This window comes from Theropithecus gelada, chromosome 1 (genome assembly GCF_003255815.1).
Source record: "Theropithecus gelada isolate Dixy chromosome 1, Tgel_1.0, whole genome shotgun sequence".
In the NCBI taxonomy this organism is placed as follows: domain Eukaryota; kingdom Metazoa; phylum Chordata; class Mammalia; order Primates; family Cercopithecidae; genus Theropithecus; species Theropithecus gelada.
This window is the reverse complement of record NC_037668.1, coordinates 127,706,430-127,724,618: the sequence shown is the minus strand read 5'-3', so window position 1 is coordinate 127,724,618 and position 18,189 is coordinate 127,706,430. Positions and strand designations below refer to the sequence as shown.

Below are 18,189 nucleotides of genomic sequence, written 5' to 3'. Positions count from 1 at the left end.
TATCATAAGTATCTCTATATGCCCAGTACTTGGCACAGAGTTTAACAATAGATGTTCAATAAATGTTTGGTAAATTGAATCTAATCTAGTTCAAACTTGGGTCATTTTACTGATGGAAGAAGTGAAGCCCTTCAAAGAAAAGTGACTTTCCTCAAATTATTCAGATATTTACATGGCTAGAGCAAGAATCTAGGTCTTTTGCTCTTTTTACTATATTAGATATTCATGGAAGAGTTTGTTCTACAAGAATTGTATGATTTTGTTGGGTTGTGCATTATTTCCATTAAGGCTATGAGTTTTGTTTGTTGGAATGTTTGTTAACTTCCTTTGCATTTTTGCTTACAGAGTTAACAGAGATATGACATGAACATATATTAGAAAAATGATTCACACACAATAGAAAAAGTAAGTATAGATTATCAGCTTGTTGCCAGCAGCACCAATAATTTTTTTTGGTTACTAAATAGCCCACATAAGTTTGAGCAATATTGTCTCATTTACTAGTGGCATTTAGTTGCATAGCAAATGCTTTTACTGATAGAAAATAAAAGAAGATTGAAGAAAGCCACAGAGTATTATCAATTATTACCCATTCTTACTTCTTCTTTCTTTACTGTAGTTTTTGGAATGGTAATTTAGTGTATTTGCTTAGCAATTTCGAGGCCTATTTTCCCATTTTATCCTTATTAGCTTTTTAGGTAGTAGGTAGGGATTCTCTTAGTGCTGTCTGCGGAAATATTGCAATTCTATGGCTAGTATAATATCTTTTTTGGCAACCTTATTTATTTCAATGCTTGATGGTCTTATTTGCTTTACACCTCAGGGTTCTCCTCAAAACTCCATTGAGGTTCTCTCTTAAGCTGTACCTCTATAGGTAATATTCCACTTGAACATATAAACTTTAATGCAATGTTTCTAAAATAAACTCATAATCTTCTTCCCTGCTCTCAAGCTTCCTCGAACAAATAAACAAACTGGCAGAGACTGTTACTTGTAGCATGTGGCTAATTTCTAGTCAGAGAATATGAACAGAACTTATGAGTATTTCTTCTATGTCTGGCCCATATCATTTTTCTGGTCAACGAACAAACAAATAAACAAGCCAAATACAACAATGAAGATTAAAAAAAAAAAAAAAGAAAACCCTTCCTAGTTTCCACCTGGCTGGAGAAGACTGTGCCAAGCTTGGAAGCCATATTGTTGAAAGTGGCAGAGCATTTTATCGACTTGAGTTCTTCAGTGACTATGGAGAAGGAGCCCTATTACTCTACTAGACTGTTTGAAGAGCAAGCAATAAACTTATACCATGTTGAGTCATTGTTTGAGTCTATTGTTACCACAGAATACTTTGATACAGAAACCTCAGTTTGTGTATCTGTGAAATGGGAATAATAACTACCTTACTTTGAGAACTAAATGAGATAATATAAACAAAACACTTATTTTAATTCATGACTCATAAAAGAGATATGATAAATTTTAGTCTATTCCCTTCCTTCCTTCTTCATATAGATATGAGAAATAAAATCCTTTTAATTCCCTTCAGAAACTTCTGAATCCACTACCAAATATAATCCTTTTAATTCACTTCAGAAACTTCTGAATCCACTACCCCTCTTTCTTGACAGAGAGATAGTGATTATGAGATTGAAACTCTGTACATCTCCCAATGCTGAATGTACACACAGACATGGATCCAAATCCACATTCTCTTCCCTTTCTCCTGTTTCAATACTATTCTTTCTGCTATTTAATATTAGCCAGTATTTATTAAGTAATTAGCATATACCAGGTAATATGCAAAGCTCTGCATGGATTATACAATTAGATCTCATGATGTAGACATTGTTTCATATCTCCATATTTCAGATTAAAGAATTGGGAGGAGAAAAATTAAGCAGTTTGCTCAAAAAGCAAGTAGATCTTCAAACTCTCTCATTCTATTTTCACTTTTTATCTGCATTTAAACGTGAACATATCCCTACAATCTTGAGAAAAACGATTCCGTGAAACTTGACTTCCTTCTTCATTATCTTCACTTTCTGTCTCAACTTCCTGACCTTCACTCTTCAAGCCCTCTGCTCTCACCAATCCAATGAAATGCCTCTGTTTTCTAGTAACACATCCACTGGAGGCTTCCTGGTTTGGATTATCATTCAACCTTTCTGAAATATTTAGTTCTGTACCACTCTCTCTTCCTCAGAACACTAGAGGAGAGTTCGTTACATGCCACACTACTTTTCTAGCCACTCTTTCTCAGTCTAACTTTAGGGACTCTTTCTTCTGACAGTTCCTTGAGTGCTAGTGTCCCTCAGGGTTCTATCCCTAAAATTTTTTTTTTAACATTAAATATTCTGCTTATAATATTTTTTACTCCTACAGTTTCAATTGCTATATATGCTACTCATTCCTAGTCTTTTGAAAATCTCATCTACACATCTCTTTTGAATTCCATATTTGTTTCATCAATTTCAAGTTGAGATTCTAAATTTAGATCCCACATAAGCACCTCACATTTAACATATATAAAACTGTACTTATAATTTCTCCCTCTAAAATCTTTCCTTCTAACATTTCTTCCTCTGAACTCCTCTGTCTCAGGAATTTGTCTATTTGTCCAAATTAGAAATTGCACATCATCTTGGGATCTGCTTTTTCATTCATCTGCTAAATGCAGTCAAGTTCTAAGTCTTGATAATAATGCAAAATTTTATTTCCTAAATATACTTCCTAAATGTACGTGATAGGCTTTTTAAAATCATCATTTGCTACCAATTGCCATTATTCATGCCTCCTGTGCATCAAAAGCTGATGCAATATTATTTGCCATTCTCAGAAAATAGCATGCCCTTTCATGCTTTGAGAAATGATGTCTTTTTCTTCCTTTTCTGGTTGGAAAACTCTTTCAATAATCAGCTATATTGTCATTACCAGTGTGAATCTTGGGAAGTTTCCTGAGGTCAAGCTGGCTGCTCACCTACCCTCCCTCCTATGCTACTATAGAGTGCCCTGCACTTGGCTCATTTCTTAATATTTATAAAAAGTTTTTAAGTCTTTGCCTGTTAATCTCCCCTTCTAGACTTGTGGCAGTCTTGGGAAAGGAAAGGCTGTTTTTGTGACAGTGAATTGGATCCTTCCTAATTTAAAAATATATCTGCTAAAGAACCAGTTCACTGAATGGTCATTCACCAAATGATCAGATTCACCAAATGTATTAGTTTATCCCAAATAGTTGTAATAGTTAAAGTGATTAGGATGTTTAAATTTGGTCCCCAATGATGAAATATGATTTTCTGGATATTAACTTTTTAAGGTTAAACCCAACCTGAGAACCTGGCAAAAAAAATCTGTAAATGCTAAAGAATCAGTTTTATTTTTAAAATTTCTCAAGGCAAAAGCTGTTTTTCAGCTTTTTTTTTTCTTTGAGGGGGTTATTTTATATGTAATGGGACTTCTTATCTACCTCAGATATAGTTTCAGTTATCTCTGAATGTCATTTCCTATTTTGGTAAACTTTATGTGTTTTCCTTATTCTTTTGCCACTTCCTCAAAGCAAACCAGCTTTCCTTTTATATCTCTAGTGTTTATAGTTTAAGATTAAATTAAACTTTAATTAAGAGATTGAACTTTAAATTTAAATTCACAGCACTAAAATAAATCAGAATTTCAGAATTTTAAATTAAAATTTAATGAAAGAAAAATTTTTAATTAAATAAAATTTAGAATTAAAATTTAAATTCATTCAAAAGAATCAGAATTAGCTTAAACCATCACATCTCACATGAAACTAAAAATGTGGGCCGGGCGCGGTGGCTCAAGCCTGTAATCCCAGCACTTTGGGAGGCCGAGACGTGCGGATCACGAGGTCAGGAGATCGAGACCATCCTGGCGAACACGGTGAAACCCCGTCTCTACTAAAAAATACAAAAAACTAGCCGGGCGCGGTGGCGGGCGCCTGTAGTCCCAGCTACTCGGGAAGCTGAGGCAGGAGAATGGCGTGAACCCGGGAGGCGGAGCTTGCGGTGAGCCGAGATCGCGCCACTGCACTCCAGCCTGGATGACAGAGCAAGACTCTGTCTTAAAAAAAAAAAAAAAAAAAGAAACTAAAAATGTGTTTTCTATCAAGGAACAATTAAGGTATCTTGATTTGGTTGGTAGTAATTTGCAAATGATTCTCTATGAAAGCACACACACAAAAAAGAAAAAAAAAAATGACCACAATGGACCAAATGAAAAAGATACAAAAAATAGATAAAACATAAATAGATTAAAAATACTGTAAATGAAAACATATGAATGCTAAAAGGTTGACTCAATAAAAAATGACATTTTAAAAAGAATAAAAATCAATATAAATGAGTAATTTCTACGTGAAACTTAAGATTTTACTTATGACATCTGTACTGTTTTATATTCAGTCATCAAATCAAAATATTTCTCTTAAAATGCATAAGATTATTTTTGTTAAGTCACTATGTTTGATGGATTGGTTTTCGGGAAATAAGCCATGTAGTGAACTGATTTTTAGTGATTTTTCCCTGCTTATTTGCCACCAGCAAATTTCCCAAACTCCCAACTTCTCCAATTTCCGTAACTTCTTCTGTGAAATTGAAGTTTCTTTTCCCCCTGAGATGATCAGCAGTCTTCTTAAGTGATAGTCATTTATTCTTTTATAACTGAGGTTTCTTAAGCTGCTCTGGCTTGACCTTTTCTTCCCTCCTAGACCTGGCCCATATCTGCTCTTAGGTGTCTCAGAAATTCTTCAAATTCAGTGTTTCCAAGACTGAATGTAAGTATATTCTTCCCTTCTGGTTCCTGCCATCCCAACTCTTCAAACTTGTTCTTCTTTAGAATTTTTTTTTTTTTTTTTGACAGAGTCTCTCTTTATTGCCTAGGCTGGAGTACATTGGTACGATCTCAGCTCATTGCAACCTCTACCTCTGAGTTCAAGAGATTCCCCTGCCTCAGCCTCCTGAGTAGCTGGGACTACAGGCACCTGCAAACATGCCCGACTAATTTTTCTATTTTTAGTAGAGATGGGATTTCACCATATTGGTTAGGCTTGTCTCAAACTCCTGACCTCAAATGATCCACCCATCTTGGCCTCTCAAGTTCTGGGAGTACAGGCCTGAGTCATAGGATTCTCTTTTTAGGATATGGCCACCATCCTTCCAGTAGCATAAGCCAGAAACAAAAATCAACCCGTCACTAGTTATTCTAGATGTTTTCAAATGTCCATTCATTTCCATTACCCTGCTTCTAGTCCAAGGTACCATTATCTTTTGTTGAAACTCCTATTATAGTCTATTGTCTACATTTTGGAATTGTGAACATTACATTTTTAAACTTAAAAGCTTAGAACAAAGGCTGTCACCTAGTAAGCATTCACTACATGTATGAATGGACATTGTATTAGTCCGTTTTCACGTTGCTGATAAAGACATACCCAAGACTGGGCAATTTACAAAGAAAATAATTTTAATGGAGAACTCACAGTTCCATGTGGTTGGGGAAGCCTCACAATCATGGCAGAAGGGAAGAAGGAGCAAGTTACATCTTACATGGATGGCAACAGGCAAAAAGAGAGAGCTTGTGTGGGAAAACTCCCATTTTTAAAACCATCAGATCTCGTGAGACCTAGTCACTATCACGAGAAGAGCACAGGAAACACGCACTCCCATGATTCAATCATCTCCCACTGGGTACCTCCCACAACACCTGGGAATCATGGGAGCTACAAGATGAGATTTGAGTGGGGACACAGAGCCAAACCGTATCAGACATTTAATTAAAGTAGTATATTCTTTGGTCTTCTTTTATCCTCATTTAAGATTTTATTTTAAGAAATTTAAAATATATTTCTAAAATACAGATTATATTGCCCTACTCTTTGAAACCTTTCAATAGCTCCCTATTACTCCCAAAGACCTAAATTCATCATATGACCTAGATGGTTGTGCAAGCTTTGGCTTCTGAACACCTTTCCATGTTCCTGGGACACCTTTCTCCCTCTCTGGGCTCCAGCCACTGACTGTAAGGCCCTGGAATGTGCTCTGCCACTGTTTGGCCCAGAGCTTTGTTTGTATACCTTCTAGTGCATCCCTTCTCCTGCCTATCCCAGCACGCTGTGCCTCTTTTTCCCTCTTGCTTTTCTTCCTTTATTAAAAATAGACTTTGTTTTTTAGAGCAGCTTTAGGTTCACAGCATAATTGAGCAGACAGACAATTCCCATATACTCCCTGCCCCCATATATTCACAGCCTCTCTCACTCTTGCCTTCCTTTTAGCCTCCCATGCTAGATCTGTTTCTTTTATTAGCTCTAATAAATAAATATATTAATATTTATTTATTATTATTAATAGAATAATAAATATATTATTAGTTATATATAAGAGAACCATATTCTCTTCCTTCACACATTACCTTGAGATTGTAATTTTTTATTGTGATTATCTGTACCTTGTCTTCTTCTCTTCATAAAGCATAGAATCCATGAGGTCAAGGACTGTACTGACTTTTTTTCCCTGAGATCTAATCAAGTGTCCATCATATAGAAGGTCTTCAATACACATTCATCATTGTGGTTGAATGACATATATCATATAATCCTACATAGTTTCTGGGTAAAATGTATCTCTATGTAATTACCATTACAACACTTCAAAGATCTAAAATAAAAGTTAACCATAATTTTGCTATTTGTTTCTGTCTCAGGCGAATTTAGCATTTCACATTTATAACTATTCTGGTCCAGTAGCTCTTAAAATTTAACCACAGATATTATATTAAGTATACACACACCGATGGAAGTAAAATTATTCTCTTCCGTGTTAAATATAATAATTTACTTCTATTTTTACTCTTTCTTATGTCTGTTTTCAAACCTGAAGTGTTTGATTTCCTTCTGCAAAAATTTGCTTACCTTACCTGAGAGGCACATATCACCACAAGGGGGCAGAGATAGACAAATATTCAGTTCTTTCGACTGCATTCTGTATCCTGAGAATATTGTTTGACAGAATAAATTTGAGCCATTATTTTTTCCATGAGTCTCTTTTTTCATTTGCCTTTCAATTTGAAATCTATAAGTACTATTATCCTCTTCATACAGTGTATGCGTTTTTAAAGATGAACAGACCTCTACTATATAAATTGTAGGCATTATATAACTTAACACTTCAGTACATTAAGTAATTTTACAGTTATAAGAATGATATGCTAGACATTGCAGTAAATTGTTCACTGGTAATTTCATAGCTAGTTTCTACTGTCTTATCTTTAGCCTACACACACATACACATATGTACACACACACATACATAGATATGTTGGTGGGGGGAAAAGAGATTTTATTTTTGCATAATCATTCAGGGAATATTTAGGTATTTATGTCATAGAAACTAGAAATTAAACATTTGGAGAGAACAGGATTTTATCGTACTGTTTTATTATTCTATCCTTTGTGCACTAAATACATATTCAACTTTACTTTGAGTAAGAAAAGCACATGCTGAGCTATAAGTATCTATCTTAACATAGTTCTCATAAAGAGCTTGGGTAGGACTTTATGTCAGCAATCTAATTACATAACTGACCTTGTTTTATTGGTTATTCTGAAATTTAGTTCTCCGTAAATATAGAGCCCATCCAATTTAGAGCTGAATTTTAAGAATGTTAACTTTAATGATAACGAGATAATTTATGTGTGAACAGATGCCTTGGTTAGAAGGAAGTTTAGAGGAGAAAGAGAGCTTTTTATTATAGAAAAACCAGTAGCAGAAAGAATGTGACTTTGATTCGGATTGGGAATCACCAAAATTTGGTAACCACATGATAATTTCACAGACAAATCATCTGAACTTGATGGCTGATATTCAAGGTCATCCATAGTCTGGGCCCACACATCCTCACTGGCCCTTTTCTCATATCTCCACCCACCCGGCATTCCATTCACCTGGACCACTTGCCCTTTGAGGAACAAGTCATACTTTTCCATGCTTCTATGTCTTGGCCCTTGCCTGCTTTCCTAATCTGGAATTACACCTCTCCACATCACCTCCGAGTTTTCTCCCAAGTAATGCAAATAACTGAGCATACTTGTCATACTCTAATTTCTTGAGCCCATGGAAAGATATTGCTAGTAGACCACAACACTTTCTCCAGTCTCACTTAAATGTAGCCTCAGTGCCCTTCTCAGCACAGCTTCTCAGATTAATTCAGACACCTACACCAAGTAATTTGGTTTATGAGATATTTGCCATCTTGGTGACTTAGCCCAAATTGGTGGCTAGTTGAGTAAGACCAGGATTGGGTGTCTTTGGAGAATGTAATTTTGACTTGAATATGGAGATGCTTGTAGAACAGTGTTCCTTCCTCTGAACATGGCTACAGAAGAACAAATCAGTTAGTCTGAAGGTAAGAAAATAAAACAACTTAATATGTCATATAATTTTATTCATCTAAGTCGAACTGAGCTATTATATTCATCCATAAGCACCACAGAAGAAGGGTCATGTTTATTTTGTTTATCACCATATCCCCAGCATTTAGCCAAGGGTCTGGAACATATGAGGTACTCAATAATATTTGCTGATTGAATGAACTAATAGTGAATAATGGCAAACATTATATTTCATGCCACACCATCTTCTCCATTAAATGGGGGTAGATTTGCACTCTAAGCTGGTGACTGCTCTGGAGAAAGGGTTCCCAGAGAAGTAAAAGGGAAAGCTTTTTGAAGGTCAGAACATGACCTTTTGGAGGTAGCAACAGAAAGATACCAGCAGTAAAGTTGGGAAACCTGTGAGTGCTTTGTCTAGTCTGCTTCACTTCAAAGTATCAAAGAATCATATAATTTAAAGAGTTTGGAACAAAGATTTACTCTGAGTCAATATGGATTCTATTAAATTGTACCTAAAGTATTAGACATTGGCACTGTTCTGAGACCCAATCTTTGGGAAGATTTAGCTCACTCTTAAATTTTTGAGGGAAAATATTTGAAAATCTTCCAAGGACATTTAATGTGATTTACATTTCTAAAGGTCAGTTAAGTCCCAAGTTAATTCCTCTTATACACTGGTTTCCTAAACTGAGAATAGAAGATTTGTTTTTCATATGACCACAGGAAGTATGAACAATTTTTAGTTTAAAAACCTGAGTTGTAGAAGCAGATGGCCTCTGGACCATTTGTCTCATTTTTAAAAATTCAACTTTGATTTTAGATACAAGGGGTACATGTGCAAGTTTGTTATGTGGGTATATTGCACTCAAGTAGGAGCATAGTACCCAATAGGTAGTTTTTCAACCCATGCCTCCCTCTGTCTCTCCCCTCTTTAGTAGTCCATTGTGTTTGTTATTCCCATGTTTATGTTCATATGCGCTCAATGTTTAGCTCTCGTTTGTAAGTGAGAACATGTAGTATTTGGTTTTCTGTTCCTGCATTAGTTCGCTTAGAGTTATAGCCTTTAGCTCCATCCATGGTTCTACAAAGGACATGATTTCATTCCTTTTTATGGCTGCATAGTATTCCATGGTGTACATGTACCACATTGTCTTTATCCAATCCACCATTGTTGGACACTTAGTTTGATTCTAGGTCTTTGCTATTGTAAATAGTGCATTGATGAACATATGAGTGCATGTGTCTTTTTTGGCATAATGATCTCTTTTCCTTTGGGTATATCTCAGTAATGAGATTGCTGGGTCGAATGGTAGCTCTGTTTTAAGTTCTTTGAGAAATCTCTAAACTGCTTTCCACAATGGCTGAACTAATTTACAATCCCATCAATGGTATAAACATTCCCTTTTTTGCCACAAGCTCACTAGCATCTGTTGTTTTTGGACTTTTTGATAATAGATATTTTGACTGGTAGGAGATTGTAGCTCATTGTGGTTTTGATTTACACTTCTCTGATGATTAGTGATAATGAGCATTTTTTTCATATGTTTGTTGGCCACTTGTATGTCTTCTTTTGAGAAGTGTCTGTTCATGTCCTTCACCCATTTTTGAAAAATGGGATAATTTGTTTTTTAAGTTCCTAGAGATTCTGGATATTAGACTGTTGTTGGATGCATAGTTTGCAGATATTTTCTCCTTCTGTAGGCTGTCTGTTTACTCTATTGATAGTTTATTTTGCTGTTCAGAATCTCATAAGTTTAATTGGATTCCACTTGTCAATTTTTGTTTGTATTGCTATTGCTTTTGGTAACTTAACCAAAAATTATTTGCCAAGACTGATGTTCAGAAGGGTATTTCCTAGGGTTTCTTCTAGGAGTTTTATAGTTTGATGTCTTACACGTAAATCTTTAACCGTCTGTAGTTAATTTTTGTATATAGTAAAAGGTAAAGGTCCAGTTTCATTCTTCTACACATGAATAGCCAGTTATTTCATCACTATTGAATAAGGAGGACTTTTCCCATGGCTTGTTTTTGTTTGCCTCCCTAAAGATCAGATGGTTGTGAGTGTATGGCTTTATTTCTAAGTTTTCTATTGTGTTCCATTGGTTTACGTGCCTGTTTTTGTACCAATACCATGCTATTCTGGTTATTATATCATTATAATATAGTTTGAAGTCAAGTAGTGTGATGCCTTTGGCTTTGTACATTTTGCTTAGGATTACTTTGGCTATTGGGGCTTTTTTTTTTTTTGGTTTCATACGGATTTTAGAGTAGTTTTTTCTAATTCTATCAGGAATGACATTGTTAATTTGCTAAGAATAGTGTTAAGTCACTAAATCTCTCTCCAGTGTTGTTTTGTGCAGTATTACCATTTTAATGACATTGATTTTTTCAATCTGTGAACGTGGAATGCTTTTCCATTTATTTGTATCATCTCTGATTTCTTTCAGCAGTGCTTTGTAGTTCTCATTATAGAGATATTTCACTTCCTTGCTTAGCTGTATTCCTAAGTATTTCATTTTCTTTGTGGTTATTGTAAATGTGATCATGTTTTTGATTTGACTTTCCACCTGAACATTATTGGTGTATAGATATGTTACATAGATTTTTGTATTCTGAATTGTACTAATATAATTTACTAGTTCGAGTAGACTTTTGGCAGAATCTTTGGGGTTTTCTAGATATAGAATCATACCATCAGTGAAGAGAGATAGTTGACTTTTTCTTTTCCTATTGAATGCCTTTTATTTCTCTCTCTTGCCTGATTGCTCTGGCTACAACTTCCTGTCTCATTTGTTAATGCATTAAGGAAAAGGTAACTAAATACTTCAGAGAAAAGTAATAGCATATATTAGCAAATTCCTTAGATTTTGTCTCTTCCAGAGCTGTCAAAAGAACTTTTGCCATGATGACAATATTCTGTATTTGTTTTATCCAATATAATAGTCACTGGCCACACATGGCCACTGGGCACTGGAAATCTGGCTAGTACAATAGAGGCACCGAATTTTAAAATATTGTTTAAAATAAGTAATTAAAATTTATATTTAAATAACCACATGTGTCTAGTGGCTACTGTATTAGAGTGCATGTCCAGAAGAATATATGCTTAATTAAAATTAAAAATAAATTTTAGAATTAAAATTTAAAAAATTAAAATTATAATTTTTGAGATAAGCTATTGATAATGTCAACAAATAAGACATCAGACTGAAAGCAGAAAAAGAAACTCAAGAATTGTAGTATGGGAATTTTAAAAAGCAGCAGGCTTAGCACTTACCATGTGTTAGACCCTGTGCTAGACCCATTCACATTTATCATCTCAGTGAATGCTCATAACAACTCTGCAAGTAAATATTTTATCTACACTTTATAGGCAAAAAGTCAGATATTACAATTTCCTCACTGAAGAAACTTAAACCCATCTGGTTTCAAAAGCCAGACTGTACAATTTGAGTGAGCAGAAGAAAAATATCCAGATATAATTATGAATGTGCATCTTATGAGAGGTGAGGTCAGGCCTGGAATGAATGTCACATCCAAATATTGCTCAGGAATTTCTTAAAGTCCTCATCGCTGAGTCTAGGCTTGGTTTCTGATGATGTAACAGTCCTGAAGCTAAAGGTGGGGTCAAGTGGTCCAAATTGGGTAGAAGAAGGTGAGGCTGGGGACCAGCCAACTGAAAGAGAGCACTGATGTTCTGGGTGACCATCACTCTTGTAGAACATTGCCTTTCGGGTACCTGAGCAACAATTGCTAGACTTGCTGTTTTCATTAGAGGTGCTGACTTATGACAGCATTCTCAGCTATAATTTTATGGTTGAGTACTTTGATGTTATTTTTCTCTCCAGTAATGCTCTGTGACCTGATTTTCTCCTCATTTGTCAGATAGCTTATGTGATGTGGCTTTCACTTGGTAATTGCAATTCGGGGGCATTTCCCTGCGGTAATGTGTCAAGAAACAGCTTCTGTAACACCAGAAAGCATGCTTCCTTATCATGAGGAGAGTGGAGATGTGCCTCTACGTGTTGACTGTGTCATTAAATCTAATGCTTCTGGATGCAAATGTCTAGCTGAGCACCTAAATAACGTGTATTCTACATCCTTAGAATAAAAGGGTATCAGCATTTTTCCTGCTGGTCTTTGGAGTTCGTGCCACAAAAGAATGATACTTTGCTACCTCAACTATTAAATGAAAGCGTCTGCTTAAAGAAGACTGAATATCTTGGTTTAAGAACTTGACTTTCCCAATGATTGAAATGAATTCGATAGGAATGATGGCCCGGGTATCTATAGTGGGCTAGTCTTGTGTCTTGCTATCCTGGGATTCTTTTAGAACTAGAAATACAATACCAGAACTCTTTGATAAAGATTCGGATTCTGAGATGAAGCAATCTGATCCAGGCAGTTTAGGATTGGGGCTAAGTCTCATTTAAAAATGGAGCCATGAGTGGTCAGAGGTATCTGTGGAAGCCAAATATGAGTCTGTTGCAAGATGGGGAATCCTTTAACAGATTAACAGTCCATGGAATTAGTGGTCTAGGAGGCAGCACGCTAGCCAGAAATGGGATATGAAAAGGATTTCTGAAGTGCAGATAAAATCGTGCTTCAATCTTCACAATCTTCAGGGCCAAAGTAGGAGGGGAGCTGGAGAAGGAACACAGAATCAGAAACAAGATTGTTACAAGGTGGTTAGGGAGCAAATTGCTTGAATTGCAGCCCGCTTACATTTGAGCAAATGTGCTTCCTGGAGCTGGGGGCTTGTTCTTAAAAGAGCCAGTTCCGTAGGACAGGTAACTTGCCAAAGTCCAGATCGACTTCAGCGCCGGGAGGTATAAATACATTTTGCAAAATCCAAATGTTCAAGCTGAAAGAGAGCCCAGTTCCTAAGAAATGATTTTTTTATTTGATATTCTTAAGTATCAACCGTATATTAGACAATATGTAGCCTTAGAGAGTTGCATGAAATTTCTGTAAGCACCACACAATTGCTGGATGTCTCCTGCAAAAATAAGAAGAAATTCAGCCGAAAACCTTTTTCTCTTCCTCTTTCCCCTTTATAAAGAAGGCTAATAGATCTCTCATTTTTCAAAATGTATCTCAGCTTCGGAATGGAGAAGTGGAAATGTGTTTTTTCTATTTGAAAGGAAGGTTATCTAAACACTGTAGTGTGTGATTCTATTACAGCTTGCTTGATTTACACTCTGAGTGTACCTAAAACTCTCAATTCTACTTCACGTGTGGAAAAAGGTCAAATTCAGTCTTGTTCTACCTTCCAAACATTTACACTCCCTGTCCACCTTATAGGGGAAGACAGACTATTATTCGCCTGTGGAAAAGGCATACTGGGATTCATGTCATATAGAGAGAATATTTATTTTTCTCTTATTTTGCCAAGCCGATGGTGGTGGTGTCTGCAGTACACAGCTGACATGGAGCTGAAACTAGATGTGGTCCTATGATAGGCAGGACAAGAAGCAGAAAGGCTGCTCTTCTGCTGGCCATAAATATCAGCTCACATTTCTCTTTCTCCTTCTCTATAAAATTCTCTATACATGTATACAGGCCTGTCAACATATACAAAGACATGTCAAACAGATTAACAGGATTGCGAGTTAATTCAAATCCAGTCGTTCTTTCAATATACGTAAATGTTGGGCACATTATTTGAGCAAGTGCTGCCCACATGAATTGTCTCTAGACATTCATTTGTTTGTTTGTTTGTTTGTTTTCTGCTGTATTTTTCTGTTCCTTCTTAGTTTAAGCAGATAACTTTTGTTTTTTGCTTCAAAGACATTTGCAGAATGGAAGGTAGAAACTTTTTGAAAGCAACCTTTCTGCTTTTTCGAAAAGACTATACTCACTGCAAGTGGAGAAGCGAGAATAGGAGTGTCATCTTTAGTGTCTCCAAGGAAGATTGGAGAGGCCTCGGACTGGGGTGGGGGCAGAGACTGCTGGGCCCACTAGTAGAATAGCCCTGCCCTGTTTCCTTGGCAGCGTCTTTGGGCAATGGCAACCTAGAAGTAACATCCAGAAAGGCTGTTCTCAAGCCATGGAATTCCCACTCCCAGAAAACATTCCCAGACCCCAAGCATAGAACAGAGCTGATAGGTGCTAGGAAAGAAAATGTGAGAATGGAAAATGGGCTTCTCTGAAGAAACCAGTGAGAACCACAAACAGGATGGACCTCTGTAGTGCAGTGCTTTAGGACAGAATAAGACATACCACTCAGATTGTTCATGGCACTAAGCAAATGGGAGAGGTGGAGCCCGGTAATCACTGGGATTAAAACTCTCTTCAGATTGGTGGGATTTAGATTTAAGCTGATTAAGCAGGGATTAGATTTAAGTTAATTTTGAAAGAAAAAACAAAACAAAACAGTGCCTTATTTCTTGCACACCTGGATTGGTGGATTAAGTTTATCTGCTGTCATTATAGCAAGGAACACGAATATTAAACAAGTTATTACTGTTGTGAATTGACCTATGAAGTAATATTGTGGGTACTTTGGAAGCAGAACTGTGGGGCCTAATTAAAAGTATGTTTATGGGTAGGATGGATGGGGAGGAAATTATTCCCTGAATGAATAACATTTTAACTGTTATCTATAGGATGAATTAAAGTTAGTTAGCTTAGTTAAAATTAAAGGGTGATCCAGGCAATGAACAGTGCGTGGAAATGTCCTGAGGTGGATAAGAGCTTGGGCCAGTCAGTGTGGCCAAGACATGAGAGCGAGGGGATAAATGGCTGGTGCAGAGGCAAAGAGGAGACAGGGTTCAGGTCACACCGAGCCTACCAGCTGACGTTAAACAATGATCATAAGTGATGGAGAAAACCATGAAAGAATTTTAAGTAGGGAGTGAAATAAAAGATTTGAGATTTCCTAAGATTAACTTTGCTTGCAGTTTAGAGAATAAATTAGACAAGTGACAAAGAGGATTGGGAGGACGAGCTAGTAGGTTTTGTGATTATAATGGATTGAACAAGCTTGTGGCAGGAAGGATGGTGAGAAGTTTATAATGAAGAGATTTTGGACAATCGTATCAATGGACCCTGATGATTAATGTTGTGGTGAGGGGTGTGAGATAGAGAGGGAAAAGTGAGGATGCTTTATAAACTTCTTGCATAAGCAATAAGATAGAGGAAGTGAAATTATGGATCAAGAAACACTAGTGGAAGAACACATTTTGGGTTTGGTTTTGACCACAATGAGCTTGATCTGCTTGGGAGATATTTAAGCTTTTACATGTACGTTGTAAGATCTACACTATTGGACATAATAATAATAATTCATTTTTATACTAAAGGTACTTGTAAGGAATACTGTGATACTAATAATTTAAAGGTAGATGATTTTATTTCATTAGATATATTAAAAAGACATTTTAAAAAGGAATTAAAATGGACATGAACCGATATTTTTGACAAAGTTAACAACTTTGACCTAGAAACTGGCCAAAGGTAAATGTTGACGTGAATAAAATTGCTTCTAATTTCCAGAGGAAAACAAGAAGCTGTTGGAAGACACATTCTGAACTGGCTAGCACAACACTCTGAAACTGGAGGATATCAACTGATAAGATATTAAGTTCTCCCTTAGTTTCAAATACACTGGGTTCATAAATTATTAACATAAACAATGGATGTTCCATCAAGTTACCGTGAAGACAGCTAGGTCTGCTGTCTTCACAAGTGTCGACCCCTCCAAGCACATCCTCCACCTGGAACTGGGAACTGAATGGATATATGTTGGTCAGAAAGGTCTTTACATCTTTGAATTGTAATGATCATGATTAGTTGCTGAGTTTGCCACCTCCCTACCTCCCTGCCTTCTACCTTCCAAGAATTATCATTATAAAAATAACCATTTGGTTTATGGCATAAGCTTTATCACAAAGCTTGACCCAGATGAAGAATCCAGGAAATTTCTAGCCAGCCTTTTATTTCCTTCATGCACAGAATCACGGTAGAGGCTTAGCATTTATCAAACTATAGCTTTTCCCCAAAGGAAAAGGGAATGGGAATAGACTAGCTGCTTCAGTAAGCAAAACAGGTAGATAACAAATAAGAGATTATTGGCAGTTTGTCAGGGTCTCTTTGCTAAAACTCCTTGTCAAATGGCTAAGGAAAGACATTGAGAGGAGGCAGGTGTGGGTGCCTTGAGAGCCCGTGAGATCTGTGCTCTTGAAGCATTTTGTACTTTTCTTAATGATGCTTATCTTACTCTACCTTGTAGTATAATTAAAAGGCAAGTTTTCTTCTTCTGAGGTGGCAAGTATAAATTTCAAATCGCAGACAGAGAAGAGTTAAAGGGCTTCTATGTGCCTATCCCAGCCAGCAGCATTTTGTCATGATCTGATTGCAAGGCTGGTTGCAATAGTTGGGAAGCATTTGGCCAGGGGGACAGTTTGAAATGGAAACAAGAAAAGAGTGTAGAGAAGGAAGCCTATTGTTCCCAGCAGTATGGTCTTCTTTATGGCCTTGGGCCTGGCAGCTCTTCTTTCCAATATAACACCAGTGGAGCAAAAGGCCTCAAATTGGGGGTAATGGGTAGTAAAGTTCAGTCAGGGGGCAGTTCAGATCTGTCAGGATGCAAATGTGTAACAAGCTTTGTGATCCAGAAAGTGATGGAGAGACTAGACTGCTTCATAATTATTGTCAGGAATGTTCTGGACGAACAATGTGCTGGTGACAATGGGAGCCATAGATTAGATAACTTGGCTGGGTATATCTACTCAATGGATTGTTGTGAGGATGGACTGAGACAGTATGCCTGGGATGGTTGGTTCATTGTAAATGCTCAGTAAGTGTTAGCTGTTACCATGATAAGTCAGGCTCATTACCAGGGCCAGAGATGAGATATGTCCAGCAAGAATATTTAAACTAGCTGTATGTAGGACAGTACACATTTATTATGCTCAGGCACTTTCCTAGGCATTTTACATATCTACATATCTCCCTTCACTCCTCTATCAAGTATATGCAACATTATCAACATATCCACATACTAGAGGGAGAAATTACAGACTCAGAGAAGTTAAAATGATTTGCTCGAGGATACACAGCTTGTCAGTGCTGGAGCCCCCTTTAGAAGTCTTTCTGATTATGTGCTTTTTTCCAAGGGCTAGTTTTTTTACAGTACTAAGAGATCTGTGTTAGAGAGAAATGAGTTAGAAGGAAGTGGTCTGAACTTTGGAACATAAGGAGAGAGAAATATAAAAATATAAGTGCAGGGGCCCCTCTTCAGTGCCCCCAGGACACTGTGTGCTTCCATAGCTCATTCCATACTGCATTATACTTATGGATTTATTTGGATGGCCTTGTCTAGACTGTATACATCTCAAGAGTAAGGAGATAGCTTTCTATCCCCAGTGCCTTGTACAGTGCCTGGCACTTAGTAGGTGCTTATATATGTTGAATGAGCTAATTTATTAAACCAAGCCCATAATTGTATGGTATAGCAGGCAAACAAAACACGAGTTGAGTTAATGGCATTGCAGCAGAGATCTTTGTACAACAAAGTAGCCTGTACTATAAAAAAATTCAGTTTGGGTCAACCAGTTAAACAGAGTGATATACACAGTAACTTGAATGCAGATCCATTTATGCTCATCTTTGTAGTCCCCAAATTCTCAGAACAATTTTACATTGTAGACATTCACAATTTTTAAAATTCATTCATAAAACTAAGTTAACAGTTTAAAATAATGTATGATATTCATATCTTGGTAGGAATTAATATTTCCATAGTGGTTGAAATTTAACATCTTTAAATCTTAATATAGGAAATG

General features: G+C 36.5%; 1 long non-coding RNA gene across 1 annotated transcript; it reads left to right on the top strand.

Moving 5' to 3' along the window:
* The first annotated feature begins 345 nt into the window (after positions 1–345).
* On the top strand, positions 346–16,127 carry LOC112620683. The gene is made up of 3 exons (XR_003118568.1): positions 346–405; positions 8,292–8,415; positions 15,899–16,127. It is a non-coding gene; the product is annotated as an uncharacterized LOC112620683 (long non-coding RNA).
* The last annotated feature ends 2,062 nt before the right edge of the window (positions 16,128–18,189 follow it).